Source organism: Macadamia integrifolia, chromosome 5, assembly GCF_013358625.1.
Source record: "Macadamia integrifolia cultivar HAES 741 chromosome 5, SCU_Mint_v3, whole genome shotgun sequence".
In the NCBI taxonomy this organism is placed as follows: Eukaryota; Viridiplantae; Streptophyta; class Magnoliopsida; order Proteales; family Proteaceae; genus Macadamia; species Macadamia integrifolia.
Genome location: NC_056561.1, coordinates 1,671,515 through 1,695,644, shown reverse-complemented (window position 1 = coordinate 1,695,644; position 24,130 = coordinate 1,671,515). Strand labels below are relative to the sequence as shown.

General features: G+C 39.2%; 1 long non-coding RNA gene and 1 other non-coding gene across 5 annotated transcripts in view; one reads left to right on the top strand and one right to left on the bottom strand.

The window, feature by feature from the left end:
• The window catches only part of LOC122078600, a 90,814-nt gene extending 73,880 nt beyond the window's left edge, over positions 1–16,934 (bottom strand). For all 4 annotated transcript variants that reach the window (XR_006140126.1, XR_006140127.1, XR_006140128.1 and 1 more), the window contains exons 1-4: positions 16,821–16,934; positions 16,583–16,726; positions 16,263–16,424; positions 14,366–14,501 (exon numbers count right to left, since the gene is read on the bottom strand). This is a non-coding gene — a long non-coding RNA (uncharacterized LOC122078600). The remainder of the gene's footprint in view (positions 1–14,365; positions 14,502–16,262; positions 16,425–16,582; positions 16,727–16,820) is intronic.
• A 6,532-nt stretch (positions 16,935–23,466) lies between these two features.
• LOC122080434 lies at positions 23,467–23,573 on the top strand. Its single transcript, XR_006140729.1, has one exon. It is a non-coding gene; the product is annotated as a small nucleolar RNA R71 (small nucleolar RNA).
• The last annotated feature ends 557 nt before the right edge of the window (positions 23,574–24,130 follow it).

The window sequence follows — 24,130 nt, the reverse complement described above, 5'->3', positions numbered from 1 at the left end:
GTCTGGTAGTAGTATTGGTTAGGTTTCAGGATGCAGTACCACCCTGATCTCCTCAAACCGTTGACGAAGATGGAATGCGCGAAAGTGGTTGGTCCTCACATAGACTATCGGGTCAATGTTACGACGCTCAAAGAACTCCGAACAGTCTCACTCAACCACAGAGCGGAACAGGATTGGGTTGAACTGCTCAGCGGCATCTTGCTCCTCTTGTATAAGAGCACGTCGGGTACGTACACGGTGTCTAGACATTGTTGCAAGATGATTCCTAAGGATTTGGAGTGGAAAACCTAGTTAAATGGTTGCATGAAAAACTCACAGAATAAAATCACAAAAAAACTAGGTTTCAAAGAGAGAAAACATACCTTGGATTCGAATGTGGCTCCAATTGATCGTGAAATAGTGCAAGGAAGGTAGGGAATGGGTAGCAAAAGGCTCTTTGGCTGTTTCCACACCTTTTTCACAAGAACAAATAGGGTTTTGTGTGAATAACCCAAGGCCCGAGCCTATTTAAAGGCAATTTAGTGCCACCAGAAACACTGGGCATTCTTCCGGTGTCTGTTTCTAGTGGAGTAAAAATTTGGTTTTTGGCCTCTGTTTTGCCCACCAGAAATACCACTGATATTTTCGGTGGATTAAACCATATTTTCGGTGGTTTGACTCCCTGTTTCCAGTGAGTTCATTTGAAAAATAATTCATGTTAAATTTTTTTTCAAACCTAAGTTTTATTTGAGTCCTTCAATGGTGTGTCTTTGGGATATGTGCGTGATCGGATCCTAATATATGTGGAACCCACTTATGTATGCCCTAACCCTAATGTTGACTATGGTATACATGTGGGACCCACTGTGTATGCGTTTGTTCCAATTACATACAACCTTGTTTATGCATGTGTACTAATTGGATTCCTTCATAGGAATCATGTCACGTCGGAACACCCGATCGCGATCCCAATCACCCCTGTCGCCTCCCGCTTCCCCTGCACGGAATCGAGGTAGACCCCGTAATACACCTTCGGCCCCGCCTGTACTTACGACCCTGGATGTGACATCCATCATGAATAATATAATGCGGGAAGTGGAAGAAAGATAAAATCAGTTTATGGCCGGGATCGATAATAGAATCCAAAAGACAATGGAAGCCCGCAATGCACCGCCCACACCTCCTACTCCATCGGCACCCGTTCCAATACCCACAGGATAGGCTACTCTTCAAACATCTGGTGGGGCACAAGTGCATGGGCATGTGCCAGATCTGATGCCGGAACAACCTCAAGCCTATGTAGAGGGTTGGACAGACTTAACGATGATGGAAAAGTTTCAACGGCTTACGCCCCCATGTTTCTCCAAGGTGGGGCAAGACCTATTGAATGGAGAAGGTTTTTAGACTGATGGGCTGCACTAATGAGCAAAAAATTTTGTGTGTGGGCTATCAGTTACAGAATAAAGCAGATGATTGGTGGAGTGCCACCGAGCCTATTCTAAGGGCTAGTAACCCGAACCCTACTTGGGCAAACTTCAAGGAGGCCTTCTTTGAGAATTATTTTCAGGAAAGCTTCTGAGATAGGAGAGAGAGTGAGTTCTCTCAGTTGGTTTAAGGTTCCCGGTCTGTGCTTGGGTATCAGCAGTGCTTTGAGGAGCTATTCCATTTTGCTCCTGAGCATCTGAGAGGCGATAGAGCCAAGGCAAAGAAGTTTGAGAAAGGGTTGAGGTCAGGTATTGGGTCAACCATTGTGAGGTTGAAACTGCAAACCTATACTGAGGTGGTCCAAGTGGCCAAATCTATTGAAGACCGGCATAGGGATAACTACACAGCTCAGCAAGGGACGGGAAAGAGGCCAATGGGATCTATTGATTCTAGGGGAGGTAGCAAACCCTCCCGAGTGACCTACGCTAACCCAACTCCAGTACAGTTTAGGAGGCCTGATGCTAATCAGACTTCCCAGTCCTCTCGATCTATTACTGGATCTTAGTCTTTAGGATTGGGCCCGAGATGTTTTCATTGTGATCAACCGGGCCACATGACAAGGACCTACCCCCACCGAAGGCTAGGTGATGCATCCTACACTATGCCACCTAGGCCTCAGCAGACATATTCAGCCCCTAGGCCAGCACAACCCCTACAGGGCCAGAGACCACAGGGCAAAGTGTTTGCTATGACGGTAGAGGATGCTGAGGCTGCACCCGGTGTAGTAACAGGTACAAAGAAAGTTATCATATCCGCACTCCAGATGAAGAAGCTACTGGATAAGGGATGTCAAGGCTACTTAGCATCTGTCATGGATACTGAGATAGAGATTAGGCCATTGACTGAGCTAGATGTGATGAGGAAATTTTTTGATATATTCCCTGATGACTTGACAGGTTTGCCCCCGAACCGAGAGACAGAGTTTGCTATAGACTTACTCCTCGAATCGACACCAGTGGCAAAGGCCCCTTACTGCGTGGCCCCCACAGAGTTGAAGGAATTGCAAGTGCAACTTCAAGGCCTTCTAAAGAAGGGATTTATTAAACCTAGTGTGTCTATATAGGGAGCGTCGGAATTATTTGTCAAGAAGAAAGGCGAAAGTATGAGATTGTGCATCGATTATCAGGAGCTTAATAAGCTAACCATCAAGAACCGGTATCCTTTGCCAAGGATAGATGATTTATTTGATCAGTTATAGGGTGCCAAGGTGTTCTCTAAGATCGACCTTAAATCGGGCTACCACCAAATCAAGATCAAGGATAGTGATGTCAATAAGACAACCTTTAGATCAAAGTATGAACATTATAAATTCTTAGTGATATCATTCGGGTTGACCAATGCACTGGCTGCATTTCTGGATTTGATGAACTGGGTATTTTAGGATTTCTCAGACAAGTTTGTGATAGTATTCATTAATGACATTTTAGTCTACTCTAAGAGTGCAAAGGAACATGCTGTTCATCTGAGGTTGGTACTGCAACGGCTAAGAGAGAAGCAACTTTATGCCAAATTCAGCAAGTGCGAGTTTTGGTTGTCACAGGTGGCATTCCTGGGCCACATTGTTTCAGCCAAGGGTATAGAGGTTGACCCAGGTAAGGTGAAGGCAGTTCTGGAATGGGAGACTCCCAAGAGTGTAGTAGACATACATAGTTTTCTAGGATTAGCTGGATACTATAGGAGGTTTATCGAGAACTTCTCACTCATTGCTACTCGGATGACCCGACTCACACGGAAAGGCGTAAAATTTGAGTGGTCTGATGCTTATGAGAAAAGCTTCAAGGAGCTAAGGAAAAAGTTGGTATCAACTCCAGTTTTGACTATCCCAACCAGTACAGGTGGTATGGTTGTTTATAATGATGCCTCCAAGCTGGGATTGGGTTGTGTATTGATGCAGCATGAAAAGGTAATTGCTTATGCATCCTGTTAGTTGAAGGATTATGAGAAGAACTACCCCACCCATGATTTGGAATTGGCAGCCATGATTTTTGCACTGAAAATCTGGAGGCACTACCTGTATGGTGAGAAGAGTGAGATCTTTCGTGACCATAAGATCCTCAAGTACTTCTTCACCCAAAAGGAGCTCAATATGAGACAGAGGCATTGGTTGGAGCTGATGAAGGATTATAAGGGTACTATTCACTATCACCCAGGAAAGGCCAATGTGGTAGTTGATGCACTTAATCAAAAATCCCAGCCACTGACTCTGGCATCCCTGACCATCAATGGGAATCTCCTAGAGGAGGCCAGGAAGCTAGACTTGGAGCTGTTAGTTGAGGGTGTCACCTGGTGACTATCGGCATTGGTGGTACAACCTAGTCTGGTGGATAGGATCACTATAGCTCAGGTTGCTGAAGTAGAGCAGCAGAAAATGGTAACAGAATGCCAGGAAGGAACCTAAAAGGACCCAAATTTCTCGGTGACTAAAAGCGGGATTCTCAAGTTTAAAGGGAGGTTATGTGTGCCTAGTGATGGTGAATTGAGAGACACAGTTTTGAGAGAGGCACATAGCTCTCCATACTCCATTCACCCCGGTAGCACTAAAATGTATAAGGACCTCAAAGGCTCCTACTGGTGGAAAGGAATGAAGAATGATGTGGCCATGCATGTGTCTAGATGCCTCACATGCCATCAAGTTAAGGCTGAGAGATAGAGGCCCTATAGGTTATTGTAGTCCTTGCCTATTTCAGAGTGGAAATGGGAGGATAGTACCATGGACTTCGTCATGGGCCTACCCCGTACACAGAAAGGTATGGATGCCATTTGGGTAGTTGTGGACTGCTTGACTAAGGCAGCTCACTTTATCCCAATCAAGATCACATTTTCTATGGACAAGTTGGCCAAGTTGTATGTCAATAACATCATCAGATTGCATGGTGTACCAGTTAGTATCATCTCTGATCGAGATCCCAGGTTTACTTCCAAGTTCTGGACATATGTGTAGAAGGTTATAGGCACACAGTTGGCTTTCAGCACTGCCTTTCACCCTCAGGCTGATGGTCAGTCAGAGAGGACTATTCAAACAATGGAGGACCTACTCTGAGCATGGACCTTGGATATGAGTTATAGTTGGGATGAGCACATTTTCCTTATTGAGTTCTCCTACAACAATAGTTATCAGGCCACATCGGTATGTCCCCATTCAAGGGATAGTATGACAAGAAGTGCTGGACTCCACTCTGTTGGGATGAGGTTGGTAAGCGGCATATTTTAGGTCCAGACTTGATATAGGGTACCAGTGAGAAGGTAAATGTGATCAGAGAAAGGATCAAGGCAGCTTAGTCCAGGTAGAAAAGCTACGCAGATGTTAGGAGGAAACATCTGGAGTTTGGTGTTGGAGATAAGGTCTTCTTACGAATCTCCCTAGTTAAAGGGGTGATGCGGTTTGACAAGAAGGGAAAGCTTAGTCCAAGGTTTATGGGACCGTATGATGTACTAGAGAGGATCAGACTGGTAGCTTACCGGATAGCTTTGCTGCCAGAGTTGGAAGGTACACACTATGTCTTCCATGTATCTATGTTGAGGAATATATTTCTAACCCGACTCATGTCTTAACTTACATACCCCGTGAGCTAGATGAGGACTTTGCTTATATGGAGTATCCAGAGAAGATTGTTGATCCGAAGGACCATGTTCTTCGTAACCGCACTGTTTCCTTCATCAAGGCGAAATGGATGAACCACCCCAAACAAGAAGCATCCTAAGAGCGAGAAGATGAAATGATGAAGCAATATCCTGGATTATTTGATTTGCCAGGTATGTTCATTTTCGAGGACAAAATTCTTGAAAGGTGGGGGTGTGTTACACCCATGCCCTAATCCGGTCAAATTTAAACTGTTATGATAGGCCTCGGATCAAAGATCGAAAGTACGATCGGGTTTTGGATCATAGTTGCGTATTGTCAAAGGGGTAAAGATGACCCCACATATTCATGCATTTCATGCCTATCTAACTAGAGGGGATTCATACCTTCCAATCCCAGACGGTAAGTGACCCGACTCCCCACACTTGATTTTTGGCACGCATCTTAATTATCGAAATACCTTGGGCATGTGTGAGGGCAACCACCGATGTGAGACCAACCATAGGACAGCAACTATTAAGATAGCAAGCTGTCTTGACCACCGAAAACAAGCCATCGAAAGTAGCCCGGGTATGAATCCAGTGTCTATTTTTTGTGGGTCCATTGGCTACTGTCGAGGTTCCGATGCCCGTAGGTCCCGTCACTCGCATCGTAAATGGTATCGGATGATCCAAACACCCTCCTCTTGATTTGAACACCTTATGGACCTAAATGTGTGTGGGCCCCCATGCCCCGAAACTCATTTTAACCCGATTGGTTCAAAAGAGGCCCAAACCAAACAGACTTAAGTTATAAGTTGGGAAATGAGGATTCGTTTCCTTATTTCCCTTGTGCCCAATGTAGGAGAGGAGTGAAAGAGGAGAGGAAGAAGAGGAAGAGGAACGAGAACAGAATTAAAGGCCTACCTTGGTGCCGGCTGCCGCCTTGTTGCCAGAATCACCATCGGAGGTAAGTACAACCTCCCATGCCACTCTTTCTCTTCATTTCAACCTAGGCAAAGCTAGGTATGGGTAGAATCTTGATGTACAAACTATGTCAAGGTTGTGGGTTGGGTGTTTTACCCTCTCGGTGTTGTTGCCGAGCTTAAACCAAGCCCGGTGAGCTCCGACAACATGTAATACCAAAAGACTAACTAGGGTTTCGATCGTTCGATCGATGTATCTCCCAAACAGCTCTATGGAAATAGAATTTTCTTAGCTTAGAATGATGCTATAAACATCCCCTATAAACTCTATGGAACAAATCCTGGTAATCGGGCCAGAGCCGAAAAGCCCCAATTCGAGTTAGACCTTTCTCTGTCCATCAGAAATATGACACAGGAAGCACAGTAGTTGTTTTCGGTGGGTTGTTTCCAATGGACAAATGAGCCTAATGTGCTCTCTGTCACTTCCACTGAAAACAAGACTGATATTTCTGGTGGAAATGCCTTGTTTTCAGTGGTTGTTTTCAGTGACAGTGTCTGGGCATTTTGGGGTTGGCCTATTCCATGCGAGGATAGGTTGGTTCGAGGATCCGTTAGTCAAAGGAAAGGGGAGGTCCTGATTTTAGGAAGGTGTCGTATGACGCGAGTGTCACGTACGATTCCTTTGAGAAGGGTGTGATACCACCACCTATCAGGCCTGATGAGCAGTCCACAGAGCTGCATCCCTACTCACCTGGTCTATGCACATTGCTCTCTCCAGGAGGTTGGCCGCCTATCCTAGATCTTCCCAACATTCCCCAGAGCTATCGATCAAGTGGTGCCCTGAAGGAGAAATTCACATAGGTGCCTTTTCAGCTGATAAAGGGATTACTTTATGGTTTGGAGTACTCCGTGTGTATTTGGAATAAGCCTCTGATGTGATACGAGAGGCACACCAGGAGTTATCGGAGGCTTTGATGATAAGGCGGGCCCTAAGTCCCTCCCGATGTTTTTGACACGTACTGTTGTACGATTCCATTTTTGTCTAGGACAGTGACAAGCACATGCCCCGAAGCCATAATTGAATTAATCGATCAGTGGCCGTACTTGAACCCTAACACGACCGATCGAAAAACAGGTGAGGGATGGAATTTGTTTATTTTTGAATTGTTTATTTTTATTAAACTGCTCACATGCTTAGAATTACATGTTTAATTGAATGGTCATTTTACAATCATGATATGAATTGTATGAAAATGTATGGTGGGATCTAGTGTGGCTGAGGTGGTACCAGTATCGTGATAGCCGTGTGTTTGGATATGTGTGTGTGTGAGCTAAAATTCGACATGGCTGAGGTGGTACCGGTGCCATGATTGCTGTACGTATGTTGCATTCATGCATTGATTATGTGCATTAGAGTTAGTTGTAGTCGCAGGTTACACTTTGTGGCTAAGTCTCATTGGTATCGTGTACCCCGAGGACTGCATTTAGAAATGGATACGCTTCATGGCCAAGGTCTTGCCAGTGTTACGTAGTCTATACTCAACTGCTATTGTATGCTAGATTAGGTAAACGATCTCAGGTTTCACTTTGTGGCCAAGGTCTCTCTGGTATTGTGTACCCGAGACTGTATTTGGAGATGGATTGCACTTTGTGGCCGAGGTCTCTCCGGTATCGTGTAATCCATACTAATTGTATCATTATAAAAGCATGTAGTATATATGTGGTTAGGTATCACTCCCTATGTTACGCACCCTTGCCAACAGGGGTTGAGGTGTTGGATAACCTATTGTGGTATATTTGATGAGACTTTTTGAAGTGCCACTCCCGTCGTACGATGTGATTGTTGCTGGAGGCAGAAACCTATCCGGTGTGGCCAATGTGTTACCGATGCCGTGACTGCCAGAAGGGGGTTATCAGGGGTTTGCTGGGTGACCCATAGATGCATACGAGGACCGACATGCTTCTAATCACGGCTAGGATTTATATCGCTACATAGTTGACGTCATTTCCGAGACGAGAGATACAGCCTAATGTGCTGTAGTAGCATTTGTCAGACTTAGTTTGTATGTTAGGTGGATAATAAATAAATGAATTGCATTATGAGCATCATGGACTATGTGTTTAATTTTCGCAATCATGCATCATAAATCACTACTGCTATTGACTTGCTTGGATGTGCTTGACCCCACCCCTCACTGAGCGAGTTGGAAAGCTCACCTCATGTATACACACCTTTTTAGATGATGATGCAGGTATTGCGGTGCCGATGGCAGGTGATCTAGTATCTTCTAGGTCAGAGTACGGTGTGAGCGACTGGTGGATGCCATAAGCGGAGCACGACCAGGACTGTGCTTATGCCGTACCGTGAGATTGTATATCATGTTTTGATATTTATGGATATAGCTGTGGATTGTATATATTCTTGAGGTTATAAGCATATGTCATGGATGAATGTAACAGAATAATCTGGTTATTTCTATTATATTACCAATAGATGTTTCCCCATTTTACTTATAAATTCCGCTACTATACTCTGATTCCGCTGCTTATGCTGGTTTGTGTTGTGAGATTGTGAAAATATTAAGGTACTACTATCAGAGATCCTAGTAGGTGGTAAGACAGGTATGTGTCTTACTCACACCGCCAGTATTCTTAATGGTAAATTGGGTCTACTGTAAGGTGGGGTGTGACATCTTCTCTCCTTTAGATTTCTTATTAGGTGCCTATTGTATAAAGTTCAAGCAAATCCATAATTGTACAGTAGACAGGATCATGATCGATAATAACCTAATAGTTATCTTAAAAATCTCATTCTGGGGTCACAATTGGCTCTCCCCTGTATATCCCACTTTGTGGAATTTCAAAGGTAGAAGAGAAGAGTACGAGCATGAAGAGAGGAACCTTCAATTCCCCATTAAAAAGTTGGTACTGTATTATTGTGATTTGTATGAAAAATCTTCCCTTGGAGTTGTTGGGCCATGGAAGGAGGCTATATATATCCCATCTAGTAACAAGAATGGCACGCTCCTTATTGTCTTTGTGTAAGGAATATCTTATTCCACTATTGTAGTGCAGGAGGAGTATTAATTAGAGAGTAGTTAATGTAATATTCTAGTCCATACAGTGGTGGTCTATATATAATTTCTTCACTCCATGCTTGTACTGTCATTGTTGTACTATATGGTGTCTTTATCATACTTTTTCTAGGTTCTTCAAAGATGCAGATGATCATGTTAATGCATGGAAGCCCATCCTAGGTACAAATAAGGCAAATTCGTTTTGTTGGGGGGGTGGTTTAATATTAATATCGAGCATTTCGTACAAAATATTAGTTCAGTGAACTTGTAAAAATGGAACATGTTATGGTTTTTCTGAATAAACCATTTCATTTGAGGTGAATAGCCCCATGTCTGACATAGCTAGCACAAGCTTTGCAGTACAATCAGTAAGCACAGCAATTCAATAAACCAACCTAACTATTCCTAATTTACCTGAAATTTATTATATTTTTGGATGATTTATGTAAATATTAGTTTCTAGCAAAAATTATTCTATCAAGTGCAAACCATACAGGTTTCTGTTTCTTTGAAGTTATAAAATCATTTTTGTTTTTGGGTTACCATACAGCATTTAAGACACAAAATCACTCCAAAAAAATAGAAATGCAAAAAAGTGTGCCAGACCCAGAATTAAGTTTAAAAAACAGAATTGTTACAGTACAGAGCCTTAGAGTCTTGTTTTGAGTCTATTTCCTTTATTATTTCAGTTTCCTAGTCAATTTAGGTTTCCCAGTTAGTTAGGGATTGGGTTAGGCCTTTCTTTTTTAGTGTTTGAGTTAGTTTTGAGTCTTATATAAGTTTGTAAGTGACTACAATAATGAACACGAATTTATTAATGAAAGAAAAGATGGCTTATGTTGTTGTGGGTGAGATGCCCATTCACTAGTTCTTTTTCCCCCTTCTCAACCCTCCATCGAGTTCTCTTTCTTTTCTTTATTCTCTTATTTTTTGTTTATTCATTCTTTCGGTCCCTGAATTAGGTTTATATTGAATTCAGTAATGATCCTACCTAGAATTGGATCACTTGTGATTCGATCTTACATTATTAATTCTCTATTCTTTTTTTCTTTTTTTACTACAAGAATACATGTATCTCACCTAGAATTAGCTAACCTTATATTGTTAATCAAGCATCCAAATGGCATAGAGGAGTATCTCTATTACCAACTGATAGGTTATTTTACCTATAAGAGCAAAACTTAAAAATGAAGGCATGCGATTGGCAAGATATACTGATCAGAGAGTTGCACCATATAGTACAAAATGACCAAGAAAAAAAAAACAAAAATCCAGGCAAGCAAAGAACTATAACATTCCAAACTGATATTGATCACATGACTTCAAGATTACAACAACATATATGTTCCAAAATTTAATAACAGAGAAACTGAAGACATTTTTGTATAATGCCAGATCCAAACTTTCCAAATTACAAGCAAATAGAACATTACCAGAGTTCTGAATATTAAAGAGTGCCACAGGATAAGAAGGAAGTTAAGAAACTACCACTCATAACCTGAAAGGGATGAGGTCTAACTCCTTAATTGTTGTAGAAGGCAGGGTTGCTTGGCTACTCCACCTTACACTCCATTCAGCTATCAAAAATTTATAAGACAATTAGGTCCAAATATGGCACCATTGGGTTAAGGTGTGCCCATGATTCTTTTTTCCACTCAACACCCAATACTTAAATGTATTGTTTCGTTCAAAGGTCACATTCCCCGCCAAAGCTTCACCCTTTGGAGATGCCTATCCAATTGGCTTCCCACCCAATCCTTCCTAATCCATCATTACATCTCTACTAACCCTTCTTGCTGCCTTTGCCCCCATGACACCAAGGATTTCCCGCATCTCTTCTTCTCCTGCCCTTTCTTCTCCTAAATTTGGAATTTGGTCCTCGCTAAGTGTTGGCCGACTCAAAGACCTATTCTCCCTTTTGACAGAGAACGGATCTGGATTGACATGACTTTCTCTGGCTTTACTATTTGTGACACTGTGGGCAAACTGGCTTTTTGTGCTACCATAAACCACCTTTGGACGAAATGTAACATCCGTAGATGGACTCCCAAATCAAGATCCCCTCATTAGATTTGGAAGGCTATCTACGTTGATGTTACTTCCAAAGCCCAAACCCACCCTGTCCCCACCACTTCCAGAAATTCCCACATCTTTACATCTTGGAACTTTCAGGTTGATATCAACTCCACTGGATAGCTTCTTTGTTAGGTCTTCCCCCCTCCCCCCCATTTTTCTGGCCAAGTTGTCCTAGGATTTGTATTTTGTTGTTCTTTTAGGGAGCCTTTTGTTCTTATTTTGTTTTGTTGCCTTCATTTGGCTAGTTAGCTTAGGCCTTCCCCACCTTTTCCCTTGTATATTTTTCTCCTCTTGGTAATCAATTATTTATTCATAAAAAAAAATATATTGTTTCCCTCGCTTCTGAGCTCATGTGCTTTTCTGTTGCCTATAGAGATTCACAATGGTGTGAACAAGCCAATGGTTAGGGACTTCAATGGTTTCCTCAAAAGTGGCATGTGGCACTCGGAAGCAATACTCTCTGAATACCACATTGCAATCAAGTGGAAAGATAAAATAATCAACAGTGAGACATGGAATTGATGTATACGCATACATGGCAACTTTTAACTTTTTGTATCTCAACTTTGAGTCATTCCAATGGACACAAGTAATTAGGCCCAAAGTTGTTTCATAAATAAAATTTCAATGATTGGAAATCCAACTTTAAATACTATTTTTATCTTCAGTTGCTACTTTACTTTAGTTAATTAGGGAAGGGTTCAGGAATTCAAGGTTGAAAAGAGTTTCCACTAGGTGATTATGACACAAACATTCAAGTCCCAAAGGAATAATCTCAGAAGCATTTTGCTTTACCTTGAGAGACAACAAAAATGTGCTGAATATTTTCAAGATGTTATGTTTGAACTGAAGATCTTCAAGTCATAAATGTAAGAGCGTCCAAAATTTCTTGAGTGAACAATCTGACTTCTGAAGTGTCCAAATTTGTCATTCTTTTTATTTATCATTGGGTCGTAGTTGGGCATTGAGTTTAGGGATATCTTTTGGTTTTATTCCTTTAGTTCTTTCCTTTTTAGAGTTAGAACTTAGTTTGGTAGTATTCTTATTTCAGTGAGATTTTACTTCTATTTTTAGATTAGATGCAATATTTGTTTTAGCTTCAAAATAGGAAGTATGTTTACTTTAATCTTTAAATATCAGCTTGTACCCAATGATTTAATTGGATTTTTTTAGGATTGAAAATCTGAATGAAGCTTTGGCTTGATACAATGAGTGCCATGATTGCTTTTCTCCTTCTCCTTCCTTGACCTTCTGTCTTCTCTTTTTCTCTACCTCTTTCTATTTTCTTTTTAGGTTTACTTTTGCCCATCCCTGTTACTGGGCGATAGTTGCAGCCCGATTCAGATTGATCAATTTTTCCATGGTCTAATCTATTAGGACTCGGACTTTGGTCATAGGTTTATTCCCTTTGGGAGAAATAACTCCTCAAGCCCCAGCTACAAAGCCCTCCTCCAACCTGAGATCCAAGCCAAGTTAGAGGCCTGAACTGGAGGATATCGCCAAGCCTTGTGTCACAAATTTATTAGTTGATTTCAGTGTTTGTTGCGTTGGTTTAACAGGTTAGTGGGTGTGGAATGCTTCCTTGAGGCTTTAGCTCAAATCTATCTTGTTTGAGGGAGTACTGTTGCTCAAACTCATCTTCTCTTCTGGTTCCATCGCCTGTAGCCCCTTCCCAAGGTTGAAGATGACCCATGTTTCTCTCCTTATTCTAATTAGTTAATGCCTTTACCCTCACCATTTAGATTGTCCTTCCTTTCTTAGAATTTACACCTTGCTATTGAGTATTGTCCATTCTAAGATTACCCCTCTCAACCTCATACATGGCTTCCTCCCTTTGTCGAAACTCAGTTTTGTATTTTTGTCTTTGTCTTTTGTGTTGAAGCCTTTCTTTCGTTTTTATTCTCATATCATTGCCCATCATTTCTCTTATTATCTACTTGCTGCCCTTATTTTTTTTTTCACTTCCTAATTGATCCATGCTTAATAAATCTAATCCCTATTATATCCTTCTCCATTAGCTACCAAGTAACACCATAAAACATTGGGTTATTTAAAAGAGTGCCATTACTTTAGCAACTTCAGTTTATTTACAAGAATTTGCTATTATTGTTTCACATTTGACTATTGCACTATTGGTTGGACCCCTGAGCCATCCGATTCTAGTTTTGAAATCCAGATCCGCATCAGTCCCCCCCCCCAATCTCTTTAAAAAGAAAACAAAAGAAAATGGTTATCCAATAGGAAAGAGAAATAAGAAATATGCAAGAGGGCAGTGCCCAAGAACCTCAAAAGAAGAAAGAACAGAAGCTCCTCAATGAAAGACCTCTATCATCGGATCCTCGTCACATCAATCCTGCTGGAGGAAATTGATAGTAACACCTTATATGGATTTCATTTAGAATCAAAATAACAAGAAAATGATGAAGAAGAAGACTCACATTTTCCCCCAGCATTCTCGCTGATCACTAACCAAAGCAGCCCAAATAAGAGAAGGGGAATCGAATACCTTGTTTTTGTAATAAAGAAGCTTAATTCACCTGACAGGGCTGTGAATCAATTCCAGATGAAAATATTTCCATGACAGTTGAACACATTGCGATGAGGAAGCCTTGAAAGCAAAACAATCAACTTTAAAAATCCCAGTTAGTGCAAACTTCATAGGAACATAAGAGAAAAACTTCTATTGTAAAATTTCTCTTTCAAGAACGTGATTATCTTTTCAGATTCAGATTTCAATAGGTATGAAAAGTAAGAAATAAAATTTAGTACCTTCATTGATGGCTATTTGACGATCAAACCAACTAGGCCTAATATATTTTATATAGCTTATATGTGTTGTATCAACTGCTATTATCTGTCTTAGGATGAGTCCAAAATCAAGTTGCTGAATAAACATCCAAGCCATATAAGGGTTTGTCCATGCATTCAACAACTTGTGCTTTAGGATTGACCCTACTTCCTACTATTGTAAATATTTGGAGTAATCCTCACTTAACTAATCCTTTTGGAATAAATAAAAATCCAAGACCTAAAGTTCTCAGCCCCAAAGTCCCGTAATCATTGCAAAAAGCAAAGAAATAAACAGAGTAATGCAAAGGAAGAAACAAAGTAATGCACCAAAAGTATAATAAATTTGCAACCAAAGAAATAAATGATGTCCAATTATATAAACAAGCGGAATCTTGGATGAAAGTAAAAATAAAGAAAGAACACTGATTACTACAGTAGATCCATCTCAGACTTGCAGCTTAAATATAAGGTTACCTATAAATTTGCAATGAAACCCACTAATATGGACTTAGCCTGAAAACATAGCAAGAGACCTGTCCAGAACAGGCGTAGCCAATGCACGAGGTTCCCACCACTGTGGTGTTTGGGGAGGGTAATAATGTCTGTAGTCCTACATAATAGAAATGGGTAAAGTTTTTATCTCATGACATTTACTTTAGAGAAAATTGATTAAAACAATAATTGGAATATCTTGATTAGCTGTTTAGTCATCCCAAGGATAAAAAGACTCATACATAAACTGCAAATTGATAAAGAAAAAAACCATAACTCAGAAACAAACTTTAAATCATAAATAATCTTATTTTAAAAGCGATAATGGATGAAGAGGATGATTTCAACAATGTCATGTAGCTGGTCTCCAAGTAGTTGTAAAGATAGATGGAGTGGTTTAGTTGTGATCAAGCTTAGTTTCATTTAGCTCATAACCAACTTGTCACATAGCTAACCAAGTGGTTCCACCTCTCATTGGCCAAATTTGAACACAAGAAATGCCTGAATTTTCCAAAAAATTAAGGGCAATAATCAGCATACTAAGACAAATCTTTGGACAATAAGAGTTCCAACTCCTGCGATTTTAGCAAATATTCTTAAGAAATAAGGTTGAAACCTAGCTGTAATCAGGAAGCTTATAAAATTAGAAAATAAACATGCAGCTCTCACCAAAAAAAAAAAACACGCACACACACACATCAGCCAAGCTGATGATCACCCTTGTCTTGCTACTATATGCCTTAGTCATCTCAAATTCATCATCATCCGTCAAAGGATAATAGGAGTTAGTGAATGCTTCCAATTTGTGAGAATCAAGGCCCAACCCAGTAGAACATGTAGAAAATATTCCAGAACTCAGATGAAGCCCCTATGCTGGTCGATCTTCCGTATCTAAATCTAGTTTCTGCCTATCAATTAATTCTGTCTGTATAAAGGAACTAGACTTGGTAGAGGACATAAAATGAAGAAAAACTATTTTCAGTCGACAGTTTTATTTCTCATCTTAATTAAGGAACAAAATAAGATAATGTCATTTTGGAAAAAATGCTTTCTATGGCTAAAACATCACAAAAACCAGATTCTTTACCAGCTGATGTAAATTATAACTTTTATTGAATAGAAATATGTTAATAACAGAAATTGCAACCATAGAACACAAATTTTAGTAAGCAAATACATTCTAAACAGAAAAGGTGGAAGGGAGTAGGAAGAAAAGGCTCAAACCAGATAAATTACGCCTCTTGAAGCCCTGTTTTCACATTCTCAAGGGCACCAATGTCAAACTTGTAAAAGGCAAGATTGCTTGGCTATTCCACCTTGCATTCCATTCAGCCATCAAAATCTCACAAGACAATTAGGTCCAAATATGGCACCATTGGGTTAAGGTGCCCATGATTCTTGTTTCTATTCAACACCCAATACTTAAATGTGTTGTTTCCCTCGCTTCTGAGCTCATGAGCTTTTCTGTTGCCTACAGAGATTCGCAATGGGGTGAACAATCCAATGGTTTGTGAATTCAATGGTTTCCTCAAAAGTGGCATGTGGCATGTGGCACTTGTAAGCAGTACTCTGTGAATACCATCCTCTTCATCTTTACTCTCTTAACTCTACTTTTTCTAATTCAATGAGCAAAATATTTCTTATATTCCTTGAACAAAATGCTGTTAACCATTTAGATCTCTAAAATCCTAAACATTACAATTGGTGAAGTTATTGCACATGTGAAATATTTTACCATGAGCGCAGTTTATATGTACAAGTGTTTTACTACAGAATTTTTTATTTAAATGTTTTTCATTCAAGTTCATCCTGTATGGCTTATCTACTGAACAGAAGAACAGTGAAAGAGAGCAACAAGCGTGTACGAAAAAGGGCTTACCAGGTTCTTGATTTAACAGAAGGCACCTGGCGCAAGAAAGAGGCATTGAGATGCATGGAATTCAATTATGTAGTGAGAAAATCCAAACTACAATCTGGCTGTGGATTTACTGCTACTCCATTAATGTTTTTAGGACACCAGAGTTCCAATTTGACAGCACCCCTGCATCATCAAAACCCACAATTAGATATATAGACCAAAAGTCAGAGTTTAGAAATCAATACTCTTTGAAAAAATACATAAACAAAATAAACACAATCTTTCACAGCATGAAAAGAACACCAAAGAAAAGAGAGAGAAACCAATGACATATGACTTACATGTTTCACCCGGCGCCTATGACTCCAGCAAGAGAAACTGAAAGCAAGGCAAATGGAGTAGAAGGAGATGATATTGTCCGATCTTCAATCTACCATGACAGAAGCTTCACCAAGCAATAATGGAAAAGAGAATTTGAAATTTAACTGTGGTACACCGACGAAAATTAATTTCATTCTTCCAGAAGTTCCCCTTTGCAGAAAAAAAAAAAAACAGAGAGAGAGATAGAGGAACATTCACCTGCGATATTGAGGATGTGCGATCGATTTTCACACCAGAGCAGTGGGGAAAAGATAGGGTTTGAGAGAGACGAGCAGCCAAAGTTGAAGAGGCTTTTGGGATTTTGGGATTCTGTGATTTGGCAATCGAGTTCTTTTCCAGGCTCGACTTCTTACCGTTACAACCTGATTAACTTTTGAATTTTGAATCACACTTGACCGCCTTTAATAAACAGGATCGGGACTCAGGATACCGATTCGATACATATCTCCCTGGTTCGGCCGGATCGGCCTAAAAACTTGAAAATCCCACTTTATATTTATAAAAAAGGAAGAGGGATAGGCATGCTAGTGGGTGACCTTAGAATCTTACATGCCAGCAAGATTTTAGCCATTGGATTTGATTAACTTAAATAAAACCGTTGAATTAAGAGGAAAAGATCCAAACTGTCTCCACTACTGTGCTACACATTTCTTTCCCTTCTTTCTTTCCCTTCTTTCTTTCTCCTAGCCCCCCTACAATTAACCCGTGCGGCTACTTGACCTAAGTTTTGAGAACTCTACATTTGCCTCTCTCTCTCTCCCTCTCTCTCTCTCTCTCTCAAAATATGCTGCAACAGAAATCAATGAATCAAAGCCAACCATGGCAAAAGCTACAGAGAATAAAGATGAAAAACAGGAAAGAAAAATTAGGTATATGAGAAAGAAACGGGAAGAATGTGAAACTAAAAAGGAATTTCAAATATGGGGGAGAACTGACATCATGAAGTGAAGAACCCATCTGCATTTGAAATAAAAAAATAAATAAAATAAGAATAAAAAAAATCTATATTTCAGAAACGGCAGAAACATAAATTTCCGTTTGATAACGTTTCTGCCGTTTCTGTTTCAAGAAACGGCAGAAACATAAATTTCCGTTTCTAGAAATAGAAACGGAATTGAAGGTGTTTGATAAGTCATGTTTTTAGAAATCGATAGTAACCAATGAAAGAATGGTCACAAGTCGTTTCTAGAAACAGCGAAACAAGTTCAACTTGTTTCGCCTGGGTCGCTTCTTGAAGCATAAATAAGTAAAAATTTATATTTCTATTTCTGAAAATAAGTGAAACGAAACAGTTTTATCAAACGCTTTTTACTCCGTTTCTGCTGTTTCTGGAAACAGAAACAGCAGAAACGCGTTTCTTGAAACGTTATCAAACGGACCCTAAATTCCCACAATTTGAAGAATATAGCCTTGATGTCCTCATTGTTGTCTGAGTATGTGCTGCTTTTGGCGATTCTTTTGATCGTTTTTAGAATCTCAGAAATTATAATCACTAGCTCTGCAGAAAGGTTTTGGGAAGGGGAAAAACCCAAAAGAATATATATATATATATATATATAAGAGAAATTTGGTTTGATGATGATGAGAGACAATATGCAATATAGACTATGGCAATACTGTTTGGATTATTAGGATTTCAGTTTTAGATTAGAGTTTTCCATGATTGTTTAATAATCTACCCATTAAAAAAAAAACGACATTGTTGTTTCCTACTAATATCATAGGAAAGATTTAGGAGGAATATCGGTGGAAATTCAAAAGCCGAGAGAATATTGAACTCTGAAGAGTCGATGAGAGAGAGAGGCAGTGGGGATCAAAGAATTTGTGCAAGGGAGTGGGAGCCGAAATGGACAGGAAGGAGAAAGGATTGTGGAGCGGTGGCATTGGGAAGATTATGTAAAGTAATATTTACAAATGGATGAGATTCTTTCTGTTTCATCTAATGGCTAGGAGATGCTAGTATACCTTATTCCAAGGTATTCCGCTAACATGCCTGACCTTTTCCTTTATAAAAAATAATTACATTTAAAAAAAAAATTGGTACTAAATAAAAAAAAATGCAAAAAAAAAAAAGTTCGCAAAAATAATTACTTTAATGGAATACTGACCATTTTTTTTGCCCATAATGTGTACCCTATTCTCAAAAAAAAAAAAAAAAAAAAGATAAAGATAAAAATATTGATGATATTAATCAAGATAATACTACAAAATTCATAAAATGTTTTATTAATAATTAAATGAAAAATTAATATATTTTTGGTGGAAAATTAAAAATTTGATCAAAATACAATCAAAATTATAATAAAAATGTGGAAACTAGATAAATAAATTTTAAAAATAAGAAGATATATTAATAGACAATAAAATAAAAGCTATGGCATAAAGTTCCCAACTCACATACAATAGGTAATGTAACATAAAAAAGAAATGGACAAAATTGTGGGAAAAAAAAAAGATTGATGCAATAATAGTATAGAATATCATTCATTCACTCCACAAGTACAGAAATAATGGTATCACAAATTACCCTTCACTCTTGTCATCATCAATAATCTCACGTTAACATCATGCGTCAACTTACAAGATTACTCACTTTGGGGTTTGCTCTTACCAAATTACTCTTGTCCTTACCAAATTACTCATGTCCTGTTTCACTTCCCAAAATTACATAATATTGGGTTTTAGTTTACAAAACTATCTAATATAGTTCTCCATCCTCATTTACATATTTTTTTGACATTTTTACCCCAATGTTTATTTTGTCCCTCGTATTCTTCCATATTCTTCTTCTTCAAATTGTCATCTTCTTCTTCAAATTGTTATCTTCTTCTACTATTAAAAAAATAATTTTTTCTTCTTCTTCTTTGATAATCGTTGCATTCCCTCTGGCCAACCCACCCTTGCATTCCCTCCAGTGGACTTCGGACCATTTCAGATTAGTAGAAAGTCAAAAAATCCCTTGCATTGGCATCGTTAACAACGAAGACTACTTTCAATCTTCAAAGTGAAACTAACTTCCAAACACTTTTTCTCTCTCTCTCTCTCTCCAATGGAATCACCATTAGTTCATTTCTTCTCAATGAGTTGATCTATGTACCCTATAAAAGGACGTACTAGTGTTTTGTGACAAACTTTACCGTCTGACTCAACTACCCCCATTTACTACTTTAATTACGATTAATGCCCCCATTTAACATCTCCCCATATTTAAATCTCTCCATAATTATTTTTAAAAAAATTTTCACTCATCCTTTCACTATCCATATTTCTCTCTCTCTCTCTCTCTCTCTCTCTCTCTCTCTCTCTCTCTCTCTCTCTCTCTTCCCTAAACGCGGAGGAGAAAAATTCGCTCCCTCCCACTATCCATAATTAATCAAGGAATCAAACTTCGTACTGGATCTCTCCATATTTAAATCTCTTCATAATTATTTTGAAAAAATGTCTCACTCATCCTCTCTCTCTCTCTCTTCCCTAAACATGGAGGAGAAAAATTCTCTCCCTCTCACTATCCATAATTAATCAATGAATCAAACTTTACTAATTTAAATCTCTCCATAATTATTTTATTTTAAAAAACACTCACTCATCCTCTCACTATCCATAATTATTTCTCTCTCTCTCTCTTCCCTAAACCTGGCCTCCCCACTATCCATAATTAACTCTCTCTCTCTTCCCTAAACGTGGAGTAATAATTAGGAATCAAGAAATTCTTCCCTACAATTATAATATGCCCCCCCATTTACTATTTAAATTACGATTTTTTTTGGCAAATGTTACCAATTTAAGTATCTTCATAATTATTTTATTTAAAAAATCTCTCTCTCTCTCTCTCTTTCTCTCTCTCTCTCTCTCTCTCTCTCTCTCTCTCTCTCTCTCTCTCTCTCTCTCTCTCTCTCTCTCTCTCTCTCTCTCTCTCTCTTCCCTAAATGTGGAGGAGATAAATACTCTCCCTCCCCACTATCCATAAATTCAAACTTAGCAAATTGCTGCCCATTTGTAACACCCATAGTCTCTCATCTTCTGAAATAATTACCAAATTCTCTCATTCACTCCTCTCTTAAAGTCACGACTCTCATTCACTCTTCTCTTGAAACGTCTTCAGATTAATCTCTATAGAGATCCTAAATGGTCACCTAGGATGATTGTATATATTACATCCCTCACCAAAAGGAATTCAAGTGCTTGGGAACCCGAACAGACATTCAAGCTTGGGGACGATTAGGTATGTTTTCAAAATCTTTGCTTCTTCATCACTATCTCCTACCCTCCTCTAATATCCTCTCTCTCATTCGGCTAGGTTGCAGCAATTCTTCTCTAGCTGATTTCATCAAAACCCAGTTTGGAAAACTTGATATATTGGTACGTTTAACAACCTTATCTGTATTTTTTGCATCTGCCATTCGGAATTTCATCAAAATCCAATATGTAGAAATCTAGAAATCTTGAACAAATGGATTGATTAGTTTAAGTTAATAACTAATTGCAGATGAACAATGTAGCAATTGAGGTCTCAAATGATCTATTGCAAAAATGCTTGGCCCTGTAAAAAATGTAATAAATGATCCCATTATCTATTCACTTTAGAATTTCTTTTTGAATGGCTTCCTTCATCATAGGGTTAACTCTTCTCTGGGGTTCCGTTGAAGGTTTGGACTCCTCAATAAGGTGAATATGATGTTGAACAATAGAAAGACTAATTCCTTTGATGTCAGCCATGGTCATGGTCCATCTTATGGCTTCCTTATTTTCCTTTAGAAGCTCGATCAAATCCTCCTTCTGACTTGAAGTCAAATCAGAAGCAATGATGACTGGAAGAGTGTGATCCTTACCTAATAAAGCATACTTAAGATTAGAGGGAAACTCCTTCAACTCAAGCTTAGGGGGTTCAACAATGGAAGGCTTAGGCATTAAGGTAGACAAGGGTCCAACTCTATAGGTGGTTGGAGACTCCAAACCTCGGACATAATTCACCTAATTGTTCCATACACTCTTGAAATTCAGAATCAAAATCAATATCAAAATAAGCCTTAATGGAATCTGGAATTTCTTGGAGCATATGAACTTCTTCCTCATAGGGATTTGGTTGCTTATCCAACCTAAAGACATTAAAATCCACAGAAGTGTTGTCAAAAGAAAGCTTTATGGTACCATTCCTACAATTGATTATGGCATTACTGGTGGCAAGGAACGATCTGCCAAGAATGATTAGGATCTGGTCTCGAATGTTAGAAACTGGTTAGGTGTCTAAAATAATGAAATCAATAGGAAAAATAAATTCCCCCACCTTAAGTAAGACATCCTCAACCATCCCTTTTGGAATCTTAACAAACCTATCTACCAACTGAAGAGTAGTTCCAATGGCTTTTAATTCTCCCAATCCTAGTTGCTTATACACATGGTAAGGCAAACTATTCACACTTGCGCCAAGGTCAAGTAAGGAATGCTCAATGTAGGTGTTGCCTATGACACAAGCTATGATAGGGCTCCCTGGATCCTTATACTTGGCAGCTATAGGATGAGTAATTATAGAACTAATGTTACCTACCAAGAACACTTTTTTGAGCAAACTAGTGATACATTTACGAATATACAAATCTTTCAGGACCTTTACATAGGTGGGGATCTAGGATATGGCATCAAAAAGAGGGATATTCCCTGGAACCTTTTTGAAGACTTATAAAATCTTGTCCATGGAAGTAGTTTTCTTTTTGTTTACCAAACGATTAGGAAATGGGGAACACATAAGAATTGTTAGGGTTTTGTTTCTTTTTTTAGAAGAATCATTTTTGATTTCCTCAATCAAATCATTTTTAGTTGCTTTAGGTTCATCAGACGAACCTGGAATAAGAGGCACACTTGTGTCCTCAACAGAAGGAGAGTTAACAAAAGTAATAGATGAGGAAGGTTTAGGAACACTATGTTGGTACTCTTGGCCTCTCCTAAGGGCATAAACAGCGCATAGTACATTGGTTGGAGGGCCCTTGTTGGGTCTAACCTTGTACCACATTCAGTGATACATTAGTTGGTGCTTGTGAACTAACAGGCTGATGGCTAGGGTTAGGCTCTGGTTGACTGGACAATGTTTCTTTCTCCCTCTCAAGCAAAATTGACACAACTTGGGTGAGTTCTCTTATAAGATTTTGATGGCTTGTCATGAGGAGGGCCATATTTTTTTCCAAGTCACTCAATCTACTTGCCTCTCCAGTGTCAGTAAACCCAGGGGGCTGCTGATAAGATGATATAGCAGAGGGGGTCTAGGGAAACTAGTCTGAGGTCCTATATTTGGCTGAGGAAAAGTATTTAGGGCAAAATGCTATTGAGGCCTTTGGAGTCCAGGTTGACCTTAACTATAGGAATTAAAAGGCCCTGCTTGGTTGCCCTGGTTCCAAGAGAAATTTGGGTGATTTCTCCATCTTGGATTATAAGTGCTACAATATGGATTATTCTGATATAAAGCATTAAACTATCATTGGAAGTGCCCCCAGGGGTGTTGGGGCATTCTTTTATAATATATCTAGGGGATTGGCACCAAGCACACATCTTAACCATATTGACTGATGATGGCTTTCTAGGAACAATAGCCTCAATCCTTTTGATTAGGCTATCCAAGTGGGCTTCCTTTGCTACTTTTCCATCCATAAAATATCCCTTCCCTCCTATGGTTCTTTCACTTTCTTGGGTTGATTCCCACTCACGGATTTTGTCAGTTAAGTCAAGTAAGAATTCTCATGCCTTTTCTTAATCTATAAAGGATGTGAATCCCTCAGGGCACATAGACTCTATCATTTGTTTAGTTGGGTAATCAATACCCTCATAAATTATTTGGCATAAATGCCATGAGTCTAGGCTATGGTGAGGGCATTCTTGGAGTAGATTCTTGAATCTCTCCATAAGTTTAGAAAATGACTCACTAGGCTTTTGCCTAAACTGAAGGATATCACTTTTAAGCTTATTGGTTTCGTGAGTTGGGAAAAACTTCTTAAGGAAGACAACTGTGAACTATTCCCATGTGGTTATGGAATTTGAGGGTAACCCACACAACCATTAGCTTGGTCTTTCAATGCAAAAGTGATGAACCTAAGCTTAATAGCATCATCAGAAAGCTGTTGGATCTTAATTATAATACATACCTCTTCAAATTCCATAAGGAATAGGTATGCATTCTCAAAGGTCAGCCCATGGAAGTGGGGTAACATAGTGATGCATTGAGATTTGAGCTCATAATTATTGCCCTGGGCTTGTGGTAGAACTATGTAGGAAGGTTGGGCTTCTCTAGTAGGGTAGAACATTTCTTTCAGAGTAGGAGGAGGGGGTTGTGGTGGAAGGTTTTGGTGTTGGTCTCGGTTGGCCTATTCTAGTAGGGTAGCATGGTCTCCCATAATGACAGGTATTGATGAGAGAATATGTATAAGATCCCTACTTGATGGATTTCTCCTTTCTAATCGATTCACAGTATTACGTACCCACCGAGTACTCATACAACAGAACACTACATACAGCTAGAATAA